The following is a 20,766-nucleotide window of genomic DNA, read 5'->3' as shown; positions in this document are numbered from 1 at the left end:
GCAGAGGTTCAATTCCAGCTCCAACCTCCCAGTGTGGAGTTTGCGATTTCGCCACGGGCCTGCATGAGTTTTGTCCATGCACATGATTCCACTTTTCTTCAATCTACAGTATTCCAAAAACATGCATGGCTGCTGATTGATCACTCAATGAATCAATGAATACAATATGTGCGTGGATGGTTGCTTGCAGGGATGCATGTGGGCGGCGCCTCACAACGCATTTTGACAACTACTAGCGCAACTTTGCAACTCCGCTGCGTGCCCACGCAAGTTGATGACGATTGGCTCATATTGCGACATCTGTGCCACATAATAATAATAATAATAATAATAATAATAATAATAATAATAATAATAATAATAATAATAATAATAATAATACATTACATTTTAAGCGCCTTTCAATGCTCTCAAGGACACAGTCACAGACAAGCATAGGAACTATAATAAATAAAATACAATTACAAATAGAATGCAATAAATAAAATACAATTACAAATCTAAATAAGAGAGAGAACTACACAGAAAATGCAATTTTAAATCGGTGGTTTTTAGATGGGACTTGAAGGTGGAAAGAGAATCGATGTTACGAATGTTGGGAAGAAGTGAGTTCCAGAGTTTGGGGGCAGAGCAGCTGAAGGCTCTGTTACCCATCGTGCTGAGATGGGCAGAGGGGGCACACAGAGGTGGAGGGAGGAAGAGGATCTGAGGGAACGAGAGGGAATAGATATTTGAAGAAGATCAGATAGGTAAGGGGGGGGGGGGCAAGGTTATGGATAGCTTTAAATGTATAAAGAAGAATTTCAAAGTTGATTCTATATTTGACCGGGAGCTCTTGGAGGACGGGGGTGATGTGGTGAAAGGATGTGTTTCTGGTGATTATCCGAGGAGCTGAAGTTTGTGGAGAAGTTTCTGAGGGACACCAAAGACAAAGACTATGAACAAGGATAGCAGTGGTGTGAGGAGTGAGAGATGGGCGAAGACGATTGATATTGCGTAGGTGGAAGTACGCAGATCGGGTTATTTACATGGGAGTAGAAAGATTGTGTGCTGTCAAGAATGACACCTCGGCTTTTGACCTAGTTTTTGAAGAATTGTTGTTTTTGTAGTCCTTGTCAAGTACATTGAGATTGCTCATCCTTAAATTATCACAAGTCAGACGAAAGTGAGACAGAGCGAAAGGGGCGGCTGCGGCTGACTAACAGCACGTAAAATGTCCTCGTCAAGATGTCTCGCTCGATCAAAAGGACATAACGATTGATGTACATACGCGCAGGGAAAGTCAAACTGGAACATTTTGTTGGGCCTGCAAGAAAATAAGTGACTCTGAAGTGTATATGAAGCATTCGGTCGCTTGCTGCTTCCTTTGGCATCTTTGCTGGTTTCTGTAGGGGCCAAAATAACCAGTCGCGTGCTAACTCAATGAGGAAAAACGGCCACTTAAAGCAGGAATGTGCTGAGCGGTTGCGCCATTTCGGCAGTACAATAGGCCAGCACTGTTTTCAATTCGGAGGAATCGGTGAAAAGGTTTCTTCAGCCATCATCTGTACTTTGGAAGATGTCGGACGTTTGGCTTCTCTTCCGAAGAGCATCGTCAGCGAACTAAAGTTGTGCTGGTTGTTAAGGCAAGAGCTACCAGCACAACTTTAGTTTGCTGACAAAGCTTTTCGGATGAGGAGCATCATGGGCAGCATTTTCACAGCACTGCGTCGTTCGGCGGAAAGGTCGCTGCTGTTGGGACAGTCTGCGGCTTGGAATTAAAGCGGATCGACGTGGGACAGGAGATGGGACACAGTCTGTTTTGGTCAATGGACACTACAACTTGGTGTTTGCTTTCAACGTTTAGCTTATAGCAGACGTGCACATTCCTCCATGACGTCCCTGATCCACTTATGAAAAGGACGCTTTGGTCCTATTTCCTCGAGAACTGCTTCATGCGACAAAGGAGCTGCAGGAAGTGCTTATGAAAGAAGACACATGATTTCTTCTGGAGTTTATCTAGTCTTTCGACTTGAAGATGGCGCCTGCCTTTTCAACTTCTTCCTTTCTTTTCCTCACCGTTTCATCGCGTTGCTGCTGTGAAATGTCCATTTCTCCACCGTGAGACTCCTCAATAGTCAATAAAGGTTAATCCAATTTTCCAATTTGCAATGTAGAGCAGCCAAAATTGAAAGGAGTGTGCGCACGTTTCAAAACAGATGATCTTAAAGCCGACAAGGAGCCCTGATGTACGGCGCCCAGACAACTCGGTCATCTCGGATGATGCCTTTTCCAACGATGTCATGCAGACGCAAAGAGCAAAGGGGCCGTCTCACAAGGACCCGCCGCTCTATGATGACGTTTGGCTGGAGGCTGCTGGAAGGAGCAAAGGCAAAGGACTACAGACAGAGCGCCGGAAACCTCGCCCCTCACCACCACCACCACCGGCGAACCCGTGACCAGACTTCCTCATGCAATGCCACAGCTCTTCTCTGGGAACCCTTTCATACGCTTTCTCCAAATTTACAAAGACACATTGCAATTCCTTCTGACCTTCTCTGTACTTCTCTATCAGCATTCTTAAAGCCAACATTGCATCTGTCGTACTCTTTTTTTGGCATGAAGCCATACTGCTGCTCACAAATGTTCACTTCTGCTCTTAGTCTAGTTTCAACTACTCTTTCACAGAGTTTCATTGTATGGCTCATCAACTTCATTCCTCTGTAATTAGTACAACTCTGCACATCTCCTTTGTTCTTAAAAATGAGCACAAGTACACTTCGTCTCCATTCTTCAGTCATCGGTTCACCGTCTAAGATCTTGTTGAATAACCCGGTCAGGAACACCACCGCCACCTCTCCAAGACACTTCCATACCTCGATTGGTAAATCATCAGGCCCGAGTGCCTTTCCCCCCTTCATCCTCTTCAGCGCCCTCCTCACTTCATCGTTGCTAATGCTTGCTACGTCTTGGTCCACAACATTCACGTCTTCTACTCTTTGTTCCTTCTCATTGTCCTCATTCACCAATTCTTCAAAGTACTCTTTCCATCTTGCAATCACAAAACTGGCACCTGTTAATACATTGCCATCTCTAACCTTAATCACCCGAACCTGCTGCAGGACCTTACCATCTTTGTCTCTCTGTCTCGCCAGCCTGTAAAGATCAGTCTCACCTTCCTTGCTGTCCAGCCGAGCATGTAAGTCATCATAGGCCTCTTGTTTGGCCTTTGCCACCTTTACTTTAACCGTGCGCTGCATCTCCATGTACTGCTGTCTCCTCTCGTCCGTCCTCTCAGTGTCCCACTTCTTTGCTAACCTCTTTTACTGTATACACTCCTGCAACTCCCCATTCCACCACCAAGTCTCCTTATCTACCTTTCTTCCACTCGATACACCAAGTACTTTCCGACCTGTGTCTCTGATTATGTTCGCTGTAGTTTGCCAGTCATCTGGAAGGACCTCTTTCCCACCCAGTGCTTGTCTTACCTCCTTCCTAAATGTCATTCAACACTCTTCCTTTTTCAACTTCCACCATTTTGTCCTCACTTCAGCCTTTGGTTTCTTCATCTTCCTCACTGCCAGCGTCATCCTACACACCACCAACCTATGCTGTCTGGCTACACTCTCACCAACCACTACTTTGCAGTCACTGATTTCTTTTAGATGGTGCCGTTGACACAAAATGTAGTCTACCTGTGTACTTCTGCCTCCACTCTTTTAGTCCACACTATGTTCCTGTCTCTTCTGAAAGAAAGTATTCACAGTAGCCATTTGCATTCTCTTAGCAAAGTCAACCACCATCTGTCCTTCAGCGTTCCTCATCTGGAGTCCAAACCTACCCATCACCTCCTCATCATCTTTGTTTCCTGCGCCAACATGTCCATTGAAGTCTCCACCAATTACAACCCTCTCACTTCTCGGGATGTTCTGTATGACTTCATCAAAGTCCAACCAAAATTCCTCCTTCTCCGCCAGCTCACATCCGACTTGTGGGGCATACCCACAAACAACATAGAACATCACACCTTCAATTTCTAGCTTCAGACTCATCATTCTATCTGATACTCTTTTTACTTCTAAGACATTCCTAACAAACTCCTCTTTTAAGATAACCCCAACTCCATTTCTCTTTCTGTCTTCACCATGATAGAACAACTTAAACCCTGACCCTAAGCCTCTAGCCTTGCTCCCTTTCCACTTGGTCTCCTGGACACACAGTATGTCTACCTTCCTTCTCTGCATCATGTAAACCAGCTCTCTACCTTTACCTGTCATTGTTCCTACTTTCGAAGTTCCTACTCTTAGTTCTATACTCTTGGCGTTCCATCTCTCTCTTTTCCTCCGGGCACACCTCCCTCCTCTCCTTCTTCGACCAACAGTAGTCCATTTTCCACTGGCACCCTGAAGGTCAACAGTACCAATGGTGGCCGTTGTTAACCCGGGCCTCGACCGAGTATGGGATTCATAGGTTTGATTCGCATATTTGTTTTGGCAAAAAAAAATTACGTCGGATGCCCTTCCTGACACAACCCTCTGTATTTATCCGGGCTTGGGACCGGCACAATAAGACACTGGCTTGTGCCCCCTTGTGGCTACATTCACATACATTGGGCATGACCCCAGTAACTTCCTCAATTGAGCCCAGAATAGTTCTCTGTGAAAGATGAATGTCATGTTTACTAACATTCTGAATGGGAATTAAAAAAAAAAAAAAAAAATGTCGGCCCACTGGGTACATGTACTAACGAAGAGAACGGCTCTAGCCCCTCAGGGCAGTTGTTCCCTATACTGGGCTCAAATAGCATTGTTCCACCCCTTGGGCCATGCTCTGACTCTGCACTTCACCTCCCATATCTTGCCCGCAGGAATGAGTCCCTTCTTCCCAACACACACAGGGTACTGGAGGAATGTCTCATCAGGGCCCAATTTCTGAAGAACAGAAATCAAGGTCTCTACTGGGCGTTCGCTGACACTCATGCTTCTTTCAGTATGGCTACAATGTCCACCTGTTCATTGTTCTCTTTGATCATTTCTGCAATCACATTGCTTCCTACGAGAGGACAGTTAACACAACTCGTACTGATTAGTATGGGAACTTGTATGTCAGCATGTCGATGGTTTCCACTCCGTATCTGCAACCCAACATTAGCCCATCCATCAAAGGGAACCGCTGTGCCATTCGCTGCAGATACCTATAACACGGTTGTCTCGTGTCGTCTTTTCCTCGTCGTTCACAGTGCTACCTGCCTGCGACGCCCAATTGTAACCGGCCTCAGGCCTAGGGGATACCTGGGTCGGTCCAAAGGCGTCACAGGCAGGTACCACTGTGAACGACGAGGAAAAGACGACACGAGACAACCGTGTTAATCAGCTTCACACAGCGGCATTTATGACTAACTCATTTACTCATCAAAACATCAATTCAGCAATTTCAATATCAGAGTACATTCATGTGTAGATCTATACATTCAACATCTATACATTGTATATATCCTCCACATTCGTACATGCTTATGCACGTCTGCACGGTCATGTGTGTTGTACTGGGAACTACAATTGACATCCAAAAATCCAAATTCAAAGCCACAACACAAGGTTTCATATATAGCATCGCCTAACAAGTCCCCAAGTACTTTAACATCTTGAGGATGTCTAACACTTATTATTTTGAATACCTGTGAACGACGAGGAAAAGACGACACGAGACAACCGTGTTAATCAGCTTCACACAGCGGCATTTATGACTCATCAAAACATCAATTCAGCAATTTCAATATCAGAATACATTCATGTGTAGATCTATACATTCAACATCTATACATTGTATATATCCTCCACATTCGTACATGCGTGAGATTAGCCTACATCGTCTTCCTCTGTTCCATTCACTATGGTGAACAAATATATTAGGAAGAGGATGAGCGAAACAAAGGAGAAGTGGATCACAGAGCAGTGTGAAAAAATAGACAAGTATACGACAGGGCAACAGTAAAGCAGCATACGCCACATTGAAGGCTTTGACAAAGACGCAGCAACACACTGCAACAATAATAGAAGATGGGGATGGTGCTCTGCTAACCGAAAAGACAGCAGTAATCAGAAGATGGACAGAGTACTGCCAGGAACTCTACAACCTCAAAATAAAAGCCAACCGGAACGTAATCACTGACGCCGCAAAGGTCTCCAGCGAAGATGATGACGTGCCGATACTCCAGGCAGAAGTGGAGGAGGCAGTAAGGAACCTGAAGATCGGCAAGTCACCTGGCATTGACAACTTTCCTGGCTGAAATTTGGAAACACGGAGGACACGAGACAATTAAAGCACTCACACACATTTGTCAAAATATTTGAAGAACCAAGCAATGGCCCCAAAAATGGACACAATCTCTGGTTATCCCTATCCCTAAGAAGGGGAACTCAAGGCAGTGTCAGAACTACAGGACCATCAGCCTGATCTGCCACACAAGCAAAGTGCTGCTAAGGATCATCCTGAACAGACTAAAGAGTAGGGCAGAGGAAATTATCGAAGATGAGCAAGCAGGATTCCGACCAAAAAGGAGTACCACAGAGCAGATTTTTAACATCAGATTACTTATCGAGAAACACCTCCAGCATCAACATGACCTGTTCCACAACTTCATCGACGTTAAAAAAGCCTTTGACAGGGTGTGCCATGAGGGGATGTGGCAGGTGCTCCGAAACTACAACTTCAACAAGAATCTCATCCAGGTCATTCAGTCACTCTACATCAACTCAAGCAGTGCAGTTCTCACGAACAACACCATGGGGGAACTTTTCAAAACAAAACATCTATCGGTGTCCGACAAGGCAGTCTTCTGTCCCCCGTCCTATTCAACATCTTTCTGGAAAACATCATGGATGAGGCCCTGGAAGAGTTTCACACCTCCATATTCATCGGAGGAAGACCCATCTGTAACCTCCGGTTCGCTGATCACATAGATCTGATGGGAAAAAGCGAAGCCGAACTCCAGGAGCTTACCACCTGACTGGAAAAGGTAGCGAGGGGTTACGGTATGCAAATAAGCGCAGAGAAAAGCAAGATACTGATCAATAGCTACAATAAAACAACACCATCAAAAATCACAATGAACTGGCAAACCCTAGAAGTGGTGAAGGATTTCAAATACCTTGGGTCCTTTGTGAGTGAGGATGGCACTACCACAAAGGAGATTAAATCACGAATTGCAATAGCAACATCAGCCATGACAAGACTGGCCCGAATTTGGAGGAGCATTACCATCGGCTTTGCAGTGAAGGTCAGGCTGTACAAGTCTTTAGTACTCTCCAGCTTGTTATACGGCTGTGAGAGCTGGACACTTACAGCAGACACGGAGCGCAGGATCAAGGCCTTTGAGCATAAGAGCTACAGAAGGATGCCAATATATCCTACAGGGAACACCGGACAAATGATTACGTCAGACAGCTAGTCACCACCCTTTCTGGAGAACAAGAGCCTGTACTCTCAAAGGTGAAACGTCGTAAAATAGCCTGGTTTGGCCACGTTATAAGGCATACCTCACTATCCAAAACCATCCTGGAGGGGACAGTGGAAGGGAAGCGGAGAAGAGGAAGACAGAGGAAGTGCTGGATGAACATCATTAAGGAATGGACAGGCTGCAGCTTCCACACCCTGCTATCAACTGCGAAGACCGAGAGCGCTGGAGATCTCTGACTGCCCAGACGTCCATCATGTCACCCCTCTACGGCCTTCTAGTCCATGGGATGAGTGAGTGAGTGAGCGCCCTCTCGTGACTTGGTAGTCTAATCGAATAACATACAGTAACGGAGGTCGTTTCTAACCCCCTACATATACAAGTGAAAACATGAAGATTCCGCCTTTTGTTTAGCTGTGAGGATCATATGAACTTTTTTATTGCCTTAAACGCATTTTTAGAGCAAGAGAAACACGTTTTCTGAGCTTAATGTTTTCTTCGTGGTTTTAAATTTTATGATGAAATTGGTGTCTATGTAGGCTGCAGAGTGCTCATCTGACACTTATACAAGTGAAAACATGAAGATTCAGCCTTTTGTTTAGCTGTGAGGATCATATGAACTTTTTATTGCCTTAAACGCATTTTCAGAGCAAGAGAAACATTTTCTGAACTTAATGTTTTCTTAATGGTTTCAACTTTTTTGATGATATTAGTGTGTATATAGGCTGCAGTGTGCTGATCTGACACTTATACAATTAAAAACATGAAGATTCAGCCTTTTGTTTAGCTGTGATGATCATATGAACTTTTTATTGCCTTAAACGCATTTTCAGAGCAAGAGAAACACGTTTTCTGAACTTAATGTTTTCTTCATGGTTTTAAGTTTTATGATGAAATTAGTGTCTATATAGGCTGCAGAGTGCTAATCTGACACTTATACAAGTGAAAACATGAAGATTCAGCCTTTTGTTTAGCTGTGAGGATCATATGAACTTTTTATTGCCTTAAACGCATTTTCAGAGGAAGAGAAACACGTTTTCTGAACTTAATGTTTTATTCATTGTTTTAACTTTTTTGATGAAATTAGTGTGTATATAGGCTGCAGTGTGCTGATCTGACACTTATACAAGTGAAAACATGAAGATTCAGCCTTTTGTTTAGCTGTGATGATCATATGAACTTTTTTATTGCCTTAAACGCATTTTCAGAGGAAGAGAAACACATTTTCTGAACTTAATGTTTTCTTAATGGTTTTAAAGTTTTATGATGAAAGTAGTTTCTATATAGGCTGCAGAGTGCTCATCTGACACTTATACAAGTGAAAACATGAAGATTCAGCCTTTTGTTTAGCTGTGAGGATCATATGAACTTTTTATTGCCTTAAACGCATTTTCAGAGCAAGAGAAACACATTTTCTGAACTTAATGTTTTCTTAATGGTTTCAAGTTTTATGATGAAATTAGTGTCTATATAGGCTGCAGAGTGCTCATCTGACACTTATACAAGTGAAAACATGAAGATTCAGCCTTTTGTTTAGCTGTGAGGATCATATGAACTTTTTATTGCCTTAAACGCATTTTCAGAGCAAGAGAAACACATTTTCTGAACTTAATGTTTTCTTAATGGTTTCAAGTTTTATGATGAAATTAGTGTCTATATAGGCTGCAGAGTGCTCATCTGACACTTATACAAGTGAAAACATGAAGATTCAGCCTTTTGTTTAGCTGTGAGGATCATATGAACTTTTTATTGCCTTAAACGCATTTTCAGAGCAAGAGAAACACATTTTCTGAACTTAATGTTTTCTTAATGGTTTCAAGTTTTATGATGAAATTAGTGTCTATATAGGCTGCAGAGTGCTCATCTGACACTTATACAAGTGAAAACATGAAGATTCAGCCTTTTGTTTAGCTGTGAGGATCATATGAACTTTTTATTGCCTTAAACGCATTTTCAGAGCAAGAGAAACACATTTTCTGAACTTAATGTTTTCTTAATTGTTTCAAGTTTTATGATGAAATTAGTGTCCATATAGGCTGCAGAGTGCTCATCTGACACTTATACAAGTGAAAACATGAAGATTCAGCCTTTTGTTTAGCTGTGAGGATCATATGAACTTTTTATTGCCTTAAACGCATTTTCAGAGGAAGAGAAACACGTTTTCTGAACTTAATGTTTTATTCATTGTTTTAAGTTTTTTTTATGAAATTAGTGTGTATATAGGCTGCAGAGTGCTGATCTGACACTTATACAAGTGAAAACATGAAGATTCAGCCTTTTGTTTAGCTGTGAGGATCATATGAACTTTTTATTGCCTTAAACGCATTTTCAGAGCAAGAGAAACACATTTTCTGAACTTAATGTTTTCTTAATGGTTTCAAGTTTTATGATGAAATTAGTGTCTATATAGGCTGCAGAGTGCTCATCTGACACTTATACAAGTGAAAACATGAAGATTCAGCCTTTTGTTTAGCTGTGAGGATCATATGAACTTTTTATTGCCTTAAACGCATTTTCAGAGCAAGAGAAACACGTTTTCTGAACTTAATGTTTTCTTAATGGTTTTAAGTTTTATGATGAAATTAGTGTCTATATAGGCTGCAGAGTGCTCATCTGACACTTATACAAGTGAAAACATGAAGATTCAGCCTTTTGTTTAGCTGTGAGGATCATATGAACTTTTTATTGCCTTAAACGCATTTTCAGAGCAAGAGAAACACGTTTTCTGAACTTAATGTTTTATTCATTGTTTTAACGTTTTTGATGAAATTAGTGTCTGATAGGCTGCAGTGCTCATCTGACACTTATACAAGTGAAAACATGAAGATTCAGCCTTTTGTTTAGCTGTGAGGATCATATGAACTTTTTATTGCCTTAAACGCATTTTCAGAGCAAGAGAAACACATTTTCTGAACTTAATGTTTTCTTAATGGTTTCAAGTTTTATGATGAAATTAGTGTCCATATAGGCTGCAGAGTGCTCATCTGACACTTATACAAGTGAAAACATGAAGATTCAGCCTTTTGTTTAGCTGTGAGGATCATATGAACTTTTTATTGCCTTAAACGCATTTTCAGAGGAAGAGAAACACGTTTTCTGAACTTAATGTTTTATTCATTGTTTTCACTTTTTTTTAATGAAATTAGTGTGTATATAGGCTGCAGTGTGCTGATCTGACACTTATACAAGTGAAAACATGAAGATTCAGCCTTTTGTTTAGCTGTGAGGATCATATGAACTTTTTATTGCCTTAAACGCATTTTCAGAGCAAGAGAAACACATTTTCTGAACTTAATGTTTTCTTAATGGTTTCAAGTTTTATGATGAAATTAGTGTCTATATAGGCTGCAGAGTGCTCATCTGACACTTATACAGTGAAAACATGAAGATTCAGCCTTTTGTTTAGCTGTGAGGATCATATGAACTTTTTATTGCCTTAAACGCATTTTCAGAGCAAGAGAAACACATTTTCTGAACTTAATGTTTTATTCATTGTTTTCACTTTTTTTTAATGAAATTAGTGTGTATATAGGCTGCAGTGTGCTGATCTGACACTTATACAAGTGAAAACATGAAGATTCAGCCTTTTGTTTAGCTGTGAGGATCATATGAACTTTTTATTGCCTTAAACGCATTTTCAGAGCAAGAGAAACACATTTTCTGAACTTAATGTTTTCTTAATGGTTTCAAGTTTTATGATGAAATTAGTGTCTATATAGGCTGCAGAGTGCTCATCTGACACTTATACAAGTGAAAACATGAAGATTCAGCCTTTTGTTTAGCTGTGAGGATCATATGAACTTTTTATTGCCTTAAACGCATTTTCAGAGCAAGAGAAACACATTTTCTGAACTTAATGTTTTCTTAATGGTTTCAAGTTTTATGATGAAATTAGTGTCCATATAGGCTGCAGAGTGCTCATATGACACTTATACAAGTGAAAACATGAAGATTCAGCCTTTTGTTTAGCTGTGACGATCATAAGAACTTTTTATTGCCTTAAACGCATTTTCAGAGCAAGAGAAACACGTTTTTTGAACTTAATGTTTTATTCATTGTTTTAACTTTTTTTGATGAAATTAGTGTGTATATAGGCTGCAGTGTGCTGATTTGACACTTATACAAGTGAAAACATGAAGATTCAGCCTTTTGTTTAGCTGTGAGGATCATATGAACTTTTTATTGCCTTAAACGCATTTTCAGAGCAAGAGAAACACATTTTCTGAACTTAATGTTTTCTTAATGGTTTCAAGTTTTATGATGAAATTAGTGTCTATATAGGCTGCAGAGTGCTCATCTGACACTTATACAAGTGAAAACATGAAGATTCACTTTTGTTTAGCTGTGAGGATCATATGAACTTTTTATTGCCTTAAACGCATTTTCAGAGCAAGAGAAACACGTTTTTTGAACTTAATGTTTTATTCATTGTTTTAACTTTTTTTGATGAAATTAGTGTGTATATAGGCTGCAGTGTGCTGATTTGACACTTATACAAGTGAAAACATGAAGATTCAGCCTTTTGTTTAGCTGTGAGGATCATATGAACTTTTTATTGCCTTAAACGCATTTTCAGAGCAAGAGAAACACATTTTCTGAACTTAATGTTTTATTCATTGTTTTAAGTTTTTTTTATGAAATTAGTGTCTATATAGGCTGCAGAGTGCTCATCTGACACTTATACAAGTGAAAACATGAAGATTCAGCCTTTTGTTTAGCTGTGAGGATCATATGAACTTTTTATTGCCTTAAACGCATTTTCAGAGCAAGAGAAACACATTTTCTGAACTTAATGTTTTCTTAATGGTTTCAAGTTTTATGATGAAATTAGTGTCTATATAGGCTGCAGAGTGCTCATCTGACACTTATACAAGTGAAAACATGAAGATTCAGCCTTTTGTTTAGCTGTGAGGATCATATGAACTTTTTATTGCCTTAAACGCATTTTCAGAGCAAGAGAAACACGTTTTCTGAACTTAATGTTTTATTCATTGTTTTAAATTTTTTTGATGAAATTAGTGTGTATATAGGCTGCAGTGTGCTGATCTGACACTTATACAAGTGAAAACATGAAGATTCAGCCTTTTGTTTAGCTGTGAGGATCATATGAACTTTTTATTGCCTTAAACGCATTTTCAGAGCAAGAGAAACACATTTCCTGAACTTAATGTTTCTTAATGGTTTCAAGTTTTAGGAAGAAGTTAGTGTCTATATAGGCTGCAGAGTGCTCATCTGACACTTATACAAGTGAAAACATGAAGATTCAGCCTTTTGTTTAGCTGTGAGGATCATATGAACTTTTTATTGCCTTAAACGCATTTTCAGAGCAAGAGAAACACATTTTCTGAACTTAATGTTTTCTTAATGGTTTCAAGTTTTATGATGAAATTAGTGTCTATATAGGCTGCAGAGGGCTCATCTGACACTTATACAAGTGAAAACATGAAGATTCAGCCTTCTGGTTAGCTGTGATGATCATTAGAACTTTTTATTGCCTTAAACGCATTTTCAGAGCAAGAGAAACACATTTTCTGAACTTAATGTTTTCTTAATTGTTTCAAGTTTTATGATGAAATTAGTGTCCATATAGGCTGCAGAGTGCTCATCTGACACTATACAAGTGAAATCATGAAGATTCAGCCTTTTGTTTAGCTGTGAGGATAATAAGAACTTTTTATTGCCTTAAACGCATTTTCAGAGGAAGAGAAACACGTTTTCTGAACTTAATGTTTTATTCATTGTTTTCACTTTTTTTTAATGAAATTAGTGTGTATGTAGGCTAGTGTGCTGATCTGACACTTATACAAGTGAAAACATGAAGATTCAGCCTTTTGTTTAGCTGTGAGGATCATATGAACTTTTTATTGCCTTAAACGCATTTTCAGAGCAAGAGAAACACATTTTCTGAACTTAATGTTTTCTTAATGGTTTCAAGTTTTATGATGAAATTAGTGTCTATATAGGCTGCAGAGTGCTCATCTGACACTTATACAAGTGAAAAGATGAAGATTCAGCCTTTTGTTTAGCTGTGAGGATCATATGAACTTTTTATTGCCTTAAACGCATTTTCAGAGCAAGAGAAACACGTTTTCTGAACTTAATGTTTTATTCATTGTTTTCACTTTTTTTTAATGAAATTAGTGTGTATATAGGCTGCAGTGTGCTGATCTGACACTTATACAAGTGAAAACATGAAGATTCAGCCTTTTGTTTAGCTGTGAGGATCATATGAACTTTTTATTGCCTTAAACGCATTTTCAGAGCAAGAGAAACACATTTTCTGAACTTAATGTTTTCTTAATGGTTTCAAGTTTTATGATGAAATTAGTGTCTATATAGGCTGCAGAGTGCTCATCTGACACTTATACAAGTGAAAACATGAAGATTCAGCCTTTTGTTTAGCTGTGAGGATCATATGAACTTTTTATTGCCTTAAACGCATTTTCAGAGCAAGAGAAACACATTTTCTGAACTTAATGTTTTATTCATTGTTTTAACTTTTTTTGATGAAATTAGTGTCCATATAGGCTGCAGAGTGCTGATCTGACACTTATACAAGTGAAAACATGAAGATTCAGCCTTTTGTTTAGCTGTGAGGATCATATGAACTTTTTATTGCCTTAAACGCATTTTCAGAGGAAGAGAAACACGTTTTCTGAACTTAATGTTTTATTCATTGTTTTAACTTTTTTTGATGAAATTAGTGTGTATATAGGCTGCAGTGTGCTGATCTGACACTTATACAAGTGAAAACATGAAGATTCAGCCTTTTGTTTAGCTGTGAGGATCATATGAACTTTTTATTGCCTTAAACGCATTTTCAGAGCAAGAGAAACACGTTTTCTGAACTTAATGTTTTATTCATTGTTTTCACTTTTTTTGATGAAATTAGTGTGTATATAGGCTGCAGTGTGCTCATCTGACACTTATACAAGTGAAAACATGAAGATTCAGCCTTTTGTTTAGCTGTGAGGATCATATGAACTTTTTATTGCCTTAAACGCATTTTCAGAGCAAGAGAAACACATTTTCTGAACTTAATGTTTTCTTAATGGTTTCAAGTTTTATGATGAAATTAGTGTCTATATAGGCTGCAGAGTGCTCATCTGACACTTATACAAGTGAAAACATGAAGATTCAGCCTTTTGTTTAGCTGTGAGGATCATATGAACTTTTTATTGCCTTAAACGCATTTTCAGAGCAAGAGAAACACATTTTCTGAACTTAATGTTTTCTTAATGGTTTCAAGTTTTATGATGAAATTAGTGTCCATATAGGCTGCAGAGTGCTCATCTGACACTTATACAAGTGAAAACATGAAGATTCAGCCTTTTGTTTAGCTGTGAGGATCATATGAACTTTTTATTGCCTTAAACGCATTTTCAGAGCAAGAGAAACACATTTTCTGAACTTAATGTTTTCTTAATGGTTTCAAGTTTTATGATGAAATTAGTGTCCATATAGGCTGCAGAGTGCTCATCTGACACTTATACAAGTGAAAACATGAAGATTCAGCCTTTTGTTTAGCTGTCAGGATCATATGAACTTTTTATTGCCTTAAACGCATTTTCAGAGCAAGAGAAACACGTTTTCTGAACTTAATGTTTTATTCATTGTTTTAACTTTTTTTTTGTGAAATTAGTGTGTATATAGGCTGCAGTGTGCTGATCTGACACTTATACAAGTGAAAACATGAAGATTCAGCCTTTTGTTTAGCTGTGATGATCATATGAACTTTTTATTGCCTTAAACGCATTTTCAGAGCAAGAGAAACACATTTTCTGAACTTAATGTTTTCTTAATGGTTTCAAGTTTTATGATGAAATTAGTGTCCATATAGGCTGCAGAGTGCTCATCTGACACTTATACAAGTGAAAACATGAAGATTCAGCCTTTTGTTTAGCTGTCAGGATCATATGAACTTTTTATTGCCTTAAACGCATTTTCAGAGCAAGAGAAACACATTTTCTGAACTTAATGTTTTCTTAATGGTTTCAAGTTTTATGATGAAATTAGTGTCCATATAGGCTGCAGAGTGCTCATATGACACTTATACAAGTGAAAACATGAAGATTCAGCCTTTTGTTTAGCTGTGAGGATCATAAGAACTTTTTATTGCCTTAAACGCATTTTCAGGGGAAGAGAAATACGTTTTCTGAACTTAATGTTTTATTCATTTTTTTAACTTTTTTGATGAAATTAGGCTGCAGAGTGGTCATCTGACACTTATACAAGTGAAAACATGAAGATTTAGCCTTTTGTTTAGCTGTGAGGATCATATGAACTTTTTATTGCCTTAAACGCATTTTCAGAGCAAGAGAAACACATTTTCTGAACTAAATGTTTTCTTAATGGTTTCAAGTTTTCTGATGAAATTAGTGTCAATATAGGCTGCAGAGTGCTCATCTGACACTTATACAAGTGAAAACATGAAGATTCAGCCTTTTGTTTAGCTGTGAGGATCATATGAACTTTTTATTGCCTTAAACGCAAAAAAAAGTTAAAACAATGAATAAACCATTAAGTTCAGAAAACGTGTTTCTCTTGCTCTGAAAATGCGTTTAAGGCAATAAGAAGTTCATATGATCCTCACAGCTAAACAAAAGGCTGAATCTTCCACATCTCCTTTGTTCTTAAAAATGGGCAAGTCCACTTCGTCTCCATTCTTCAGGCATATGTTCAATCTAAGATCTTGTTGAATAACCCAGTCAGGAACACCACCGCCACCTCTCCAAGACACTTCCATACCTTTTCGATTGGTAAATCATCAGGCCCGAGTGCCTTTCCCCCCTTCATCCTCTTCAGCGCCCTCCTCACTTCATCCTTGCTATTGCTTGCTACGTCTTGGTCCACAACATTCAAGTCTTCTACTCTTTGTTCCTTCTCATTTTCGTCATTCATCAATTCTTCAAAGTACTCTTTCCATCTTGCCGTCACACTACGGCACCTGTTAATACATTGCCATCTCTTACCTTAATCACCCGAACCAGCTGCAGGTCCTTACCATCTTTGTCTCTCTGTCTCGCCAGCCTGTAAAGATCAGTCTCACCGTCCTTGCTGTCCAGTCGAGCATATAAGTCATCAGAGGCCTCTTGTTTGGCCTTTGCCACCTTTACTTTAAACGTGCGCTGCATCTCCTTGTACTGCTGTCTACTATCGTCCGTCCTCTCAGTGTCCCACTTCTTCTTTGCTAACCTCGTTCACTGTATTGCACCTCCCCATTCCACCACCGATCCGGTATGGGATTCATAGGTTTGATTCGCATATTTGTTTTGGCATTTTTTTTTATTTTTTTTTTACGTCGGATGCCCTTCCGACACAGTCTCTGTATTTATCCGGGCTTGGGACCGGCACAATAAGACACTGGCTTGTGCCCCCTTGTGGCTACATTCACATACATTGGGCATGACCCCAGTAACTTCCTCAATTGAGCCCAGAATAGTTCTCTGTGAAAGATGAATGTCATGTTTACTAACATTCTGAATGGGAATTTTTAAAATTTTTGTAGGCCCACTGGGTACATGTACTAACGAAGAGAACGGCTCTCGCCCCTCAGGGCAGTTGTTCCCTATACTGGGCTCAAATAGCATTGTTCCCCCCTTGGGCCATGCTCTGACTCTGCACTTCACCTCGCATATCTTGCCCGCAGGAATACTGAGCCTCTTCTTTCCAACACACACAGGGTACTGGAGGATTGTCTCATCAGGGCCCAATTTCTGAAGAACAGAAATTAAGGTCTCTACTGTGCGTTCGTTGACACTCATGGCTTCTTTCAGTATGGCTACAATGTCCACCTGTTCATTGTTCTCTTTGATCATTTCTGCAATCACATTGCTTCCTACGAGAGGACAGTTAACACAACTCGTCCTGATAATATGGGAACTTGTATGTCAGCATGTCCATGGTTTCCACTCCGTATCTGCAACCCAACATTAGCCCATCCATGAAAGGGAACCGCTGTGCCATTCGCTGCAGATACCTCTAACACGGTTGTCTCGTGTCGTCTTTTCCTCGTCGTTCACGGTGCTACCTGCCTGTGACGCCCAATTGTAACCGGCCTCAGGCCTGGGGATACCTGGGTCGGTCCAAAGGCGTCACAGGCAGGTAGCACTGTGAACGACGAGGAAAAGACGACATGAGACAACCGTGTTAATCGGCTTCACACAGCGGCATTTATGACTAACTCATTTACTCATCAAAACATCTCATCTCATCTCATCTCATTTTCCGTACCGCTTATTCCACATTAGGGTCGCGGGGGTTGCTGGAGCCTATCTCAGCTGTCTTCGGGCACGAGGCGGGGGACACCCTGAATTGGTTGCCAGCCAATCGCAGGGCACACAAAGACATACAACAGTCACTCTCACACTCACACCTAGGGACAATTTGGAGTGGTCAATCTGCCTGCCATGCATGTTTTTGGAGTGTGGGAGGAAACCGGAGGACCCGGAGAAAACCCACGCGGGTCCGGGGAGAACATGCAAACTCCACACAGGGAGGCCGGACCGGGACGCGAACCGGCGACCTCTGCACTGTGAAGCCGTTGTGCTAACCACTCGACTACCGGGCCGCCTCATCAAAACATCAATTCAGCAATTTCATTCATCAAAGCCACAACACAAGGTTTCTTATATAGCATCGCCCAACAAGTCCCCAATTACTGTTGCTCTGCGGATGGTATGGGGTGGTTCGGGAATGCGCAATGCCAGCCAACTGTTGAAGCTGCTGGAATAGACTGTTTTCAAACTCCCGACCTTGATCATGATGTACTCTCTGGATAAGAGAACCGTGGAATAAAATCACTAAAGATTTTCTCAGCAGCAACCTTGCCTGACCTATTCTTAGTCGGGTAGGCTTGTGAGAAACGAGTAAAGTGGTCTACCAGCACTAGAATATACTCATAGCCTCCTTTACTTGGCTCAAGATGGAGATAATCAATAGCATGAGCTCAAATGGGGCACTAGTAGTGATGTTGCCCATGGGTGCTTTTTCTGGAAAGGGTGGGTCGTTTCTGTTAAATGCAGGAACACTGGCAAATTACATAGTTTTCTTTTTCGTGCTGCATGCATGGCCAATAGAAACTCTGTCTTGCAAGGTTGATCACCTTGTCAGCTCCAACATGACCCATGTCATCATGCAGGAGTTTGAGCACAGTCGACTTCAGCTTAATAGGGAGAACGAGCTTTTTGCATTTCCCCGCCTGTCTGTATAAAATTCCCTTGTCCAGTTTCAGTGTATTCCATTCGTGTACTAGTCTCCTTGCCTCTGGTCCCATTTGTCTTTTATCTTTGTCATTGGGGTTTCATCCCCTCCTCTTCAGTGTCATTACCTCAGAGATTGATGCATCCTCTCCCTGAGCAGCTCTGATATCCTCTGGAGTGATAACGGGGACTGTCACCGGAAGAAAATCCTCACCATCAGAGGTGAGTTGCAACACAGCCATCTATGGCACATCCTCCTCAGCCACAGCCTTGTCCCCCTGCCATATGGTGTAAACCACGTCTGGGGGCAAATTTTCAATGTACTCCTCCAATGTGTCCCCCCAGCTTAAATGGATAACGCGACAGTGTGTCTGCATCAGCATTCACCTTGCCTGGCCTGGACTTTATTGTGAAGTGGAAATCCGCCAATTCACCCACCCAGCGATGTCCGGCAGCATTGAGTTTGGCCGTGCTTAAGACGTACGCGAGGGGGTTATTTTCCGTGTACACAGTGAATGTGGGTCACCATCACCTGACACGAGACGACCCAATTACCTCACTTGTCGTTTGAACAGTTCACATTTATTTGGACGTAGGAGAGCAGCATTCGTCCGTCAGGCCATCAAGAACGTCCTCCATACATCTTTGAAAGGCTGCTGGCGCATTAGTTAGGCCAAATGGGAGCCGGAGCCACTCGTACAGCCCCCAAGGGGTGCTGAAAGCCGTTAGATGCCTGGAAGTGTCATCAACAAAGCCCTGGTGGTAAGCGCTGCCTTGGTCGAGTATTGAGAACCAAGAGTAGCCCCCCAGGTTATTGGATTGGATATGCCTTTATTCGTCTCACAGTGGATAAATTTACATTTCACAGCAGCAAAGTGATGACAGGAATGAAAGTAGAAAAACAAAATACATGAGCTGCTGGAAAGACAGCCACTCTCGCGGCGCCGTCTTGAAGTCAAAAGAACAAAAAAAAACTAAATAACAAATAATATGACAGTATAGATGTGACGGGTGTCACAACAGTGACTGTCTTCATCTCCACAATGCTGCCGTATTAATGAAGACGAGACGCGTGGATGTATCTTTTTATTTCTTTTATTTCTGCAACACAGTATGGCAGAAGGGATGGGTGAAGTCGCATGGGTTTCGTCTTGTGATTAGCCTGAATCTCCTCGAGATTGTTTTCAAATGCAAAACATTGTAGATAACAAAACAGAATTAACAACGTGTGATCGTATAGTGGTTATTTACAGAAAAAGAGAATACAACACAAGTTCACTGTTATTTACAAGATGTCCCTGAACGCATCATGGGCGGAGACTCGGCAGAACACGCGGTGCGCTTGTAATGGCTGGCGCGCAGTTCAACCCGCCACGGACGCCCACGGGCAAATGAAACACGACACAAGAAACTAAATATTGTTCAATAAAAACGAAATGAAACAATTATTACCTGCAACACAGTATGGCAGAAGGGATGGGTGAAGTCGCATGGGTTTCGTCTTGTGATTAACTGCGATAGAAAAGCACATGTGCTCCAAAGTTCCACTCGACAAAACGTGAAGTAAATAATGACACAAAAAGTAATCTGGACTCGAAATGAATAAGGGAACTAATTAGATAACACTAGACAGTACAAAATGGGAAACAAAATAAGATATTGTCATGAAAATGCGCGTTAATCAAGACCAATAGAAAATTGCGACTCACCCTGAATCTCCTCGAGATTGTTCTGGAAACTATGGGCGGGACATAGTGCCACACTGTGCGCCGTTGCGTCACTTCCTTCATTATTTAATAATCTAAGTGCACAACTCCGTTACATACACCCCCCTTAAATTATGCAGAAGTGAGGCAACATACACACGGAAGACTACAGAAAGACCAACAGGCACAATAGACAAGGTTATCGGGCAGGGATGTACAAGAATGCTGTCTAATTATGTCACTCATCTGACCAACTACGTCAGGTGACTGGAGTAAGGGATCTGTCGCCGGTGTGTCAGGGTCTGTGCGCTCGTCGGAGATGCACTGCACCGGGTCTGGGAAGGAACTCTGTCCCCACTAACATAAGTGGCCTCAGCTCGCACCTGCCCATTCCCCTCTGTACAACCTACACCACTTTGGATTG

At 40.9% G+C, this 20,766-nt stretch overlaps 1 long non-coding RNA gene across 1 annotated transcript; it reads right to left on the bottom strand.

Moving 5' to 3' along the window:
- Positions 1-1,767: 1,767 nt before the first annotated feature.
- On the bottom strand, positions 1,768-16,576 carry LOC148893982 (uncharacterized). Its single transcript, XR_016115909.1, has 3 exons — positions 16,440-16,576; positions 2,187-2,355; positions 1,768-2,109 (listed from the first exon to the last, which is right to left on the bottom strand). It is a non-coding gene; the product is annotated as an uncharacterized LOC148893982 (long non-coding RNA).
- Positions 16,577-20,766: the final 4,190 nt, after the last annotated feature.

The sequence above is a fragment of the Hippocampus bargibanti genome, linkage group LG09 (assembly GCF_051943395.1).
Source record: "Hippocampus bargibanti isolate YZ-2025 linkage group LG09, ASM5194339v1, whole genome shotgun sequence".
In the NCBI taxonomy this organism is placed as follows: domain Eukaryota; kingdom Metazoa; phylum Chordata; class Actinopteri; order Syngnathiformes; family Syngnathidae; genus Hippocampus; species Hippocampus bargibanti.
This window is presented reverse-complemented; position numbering and strand designations above follow the sequence as displayed.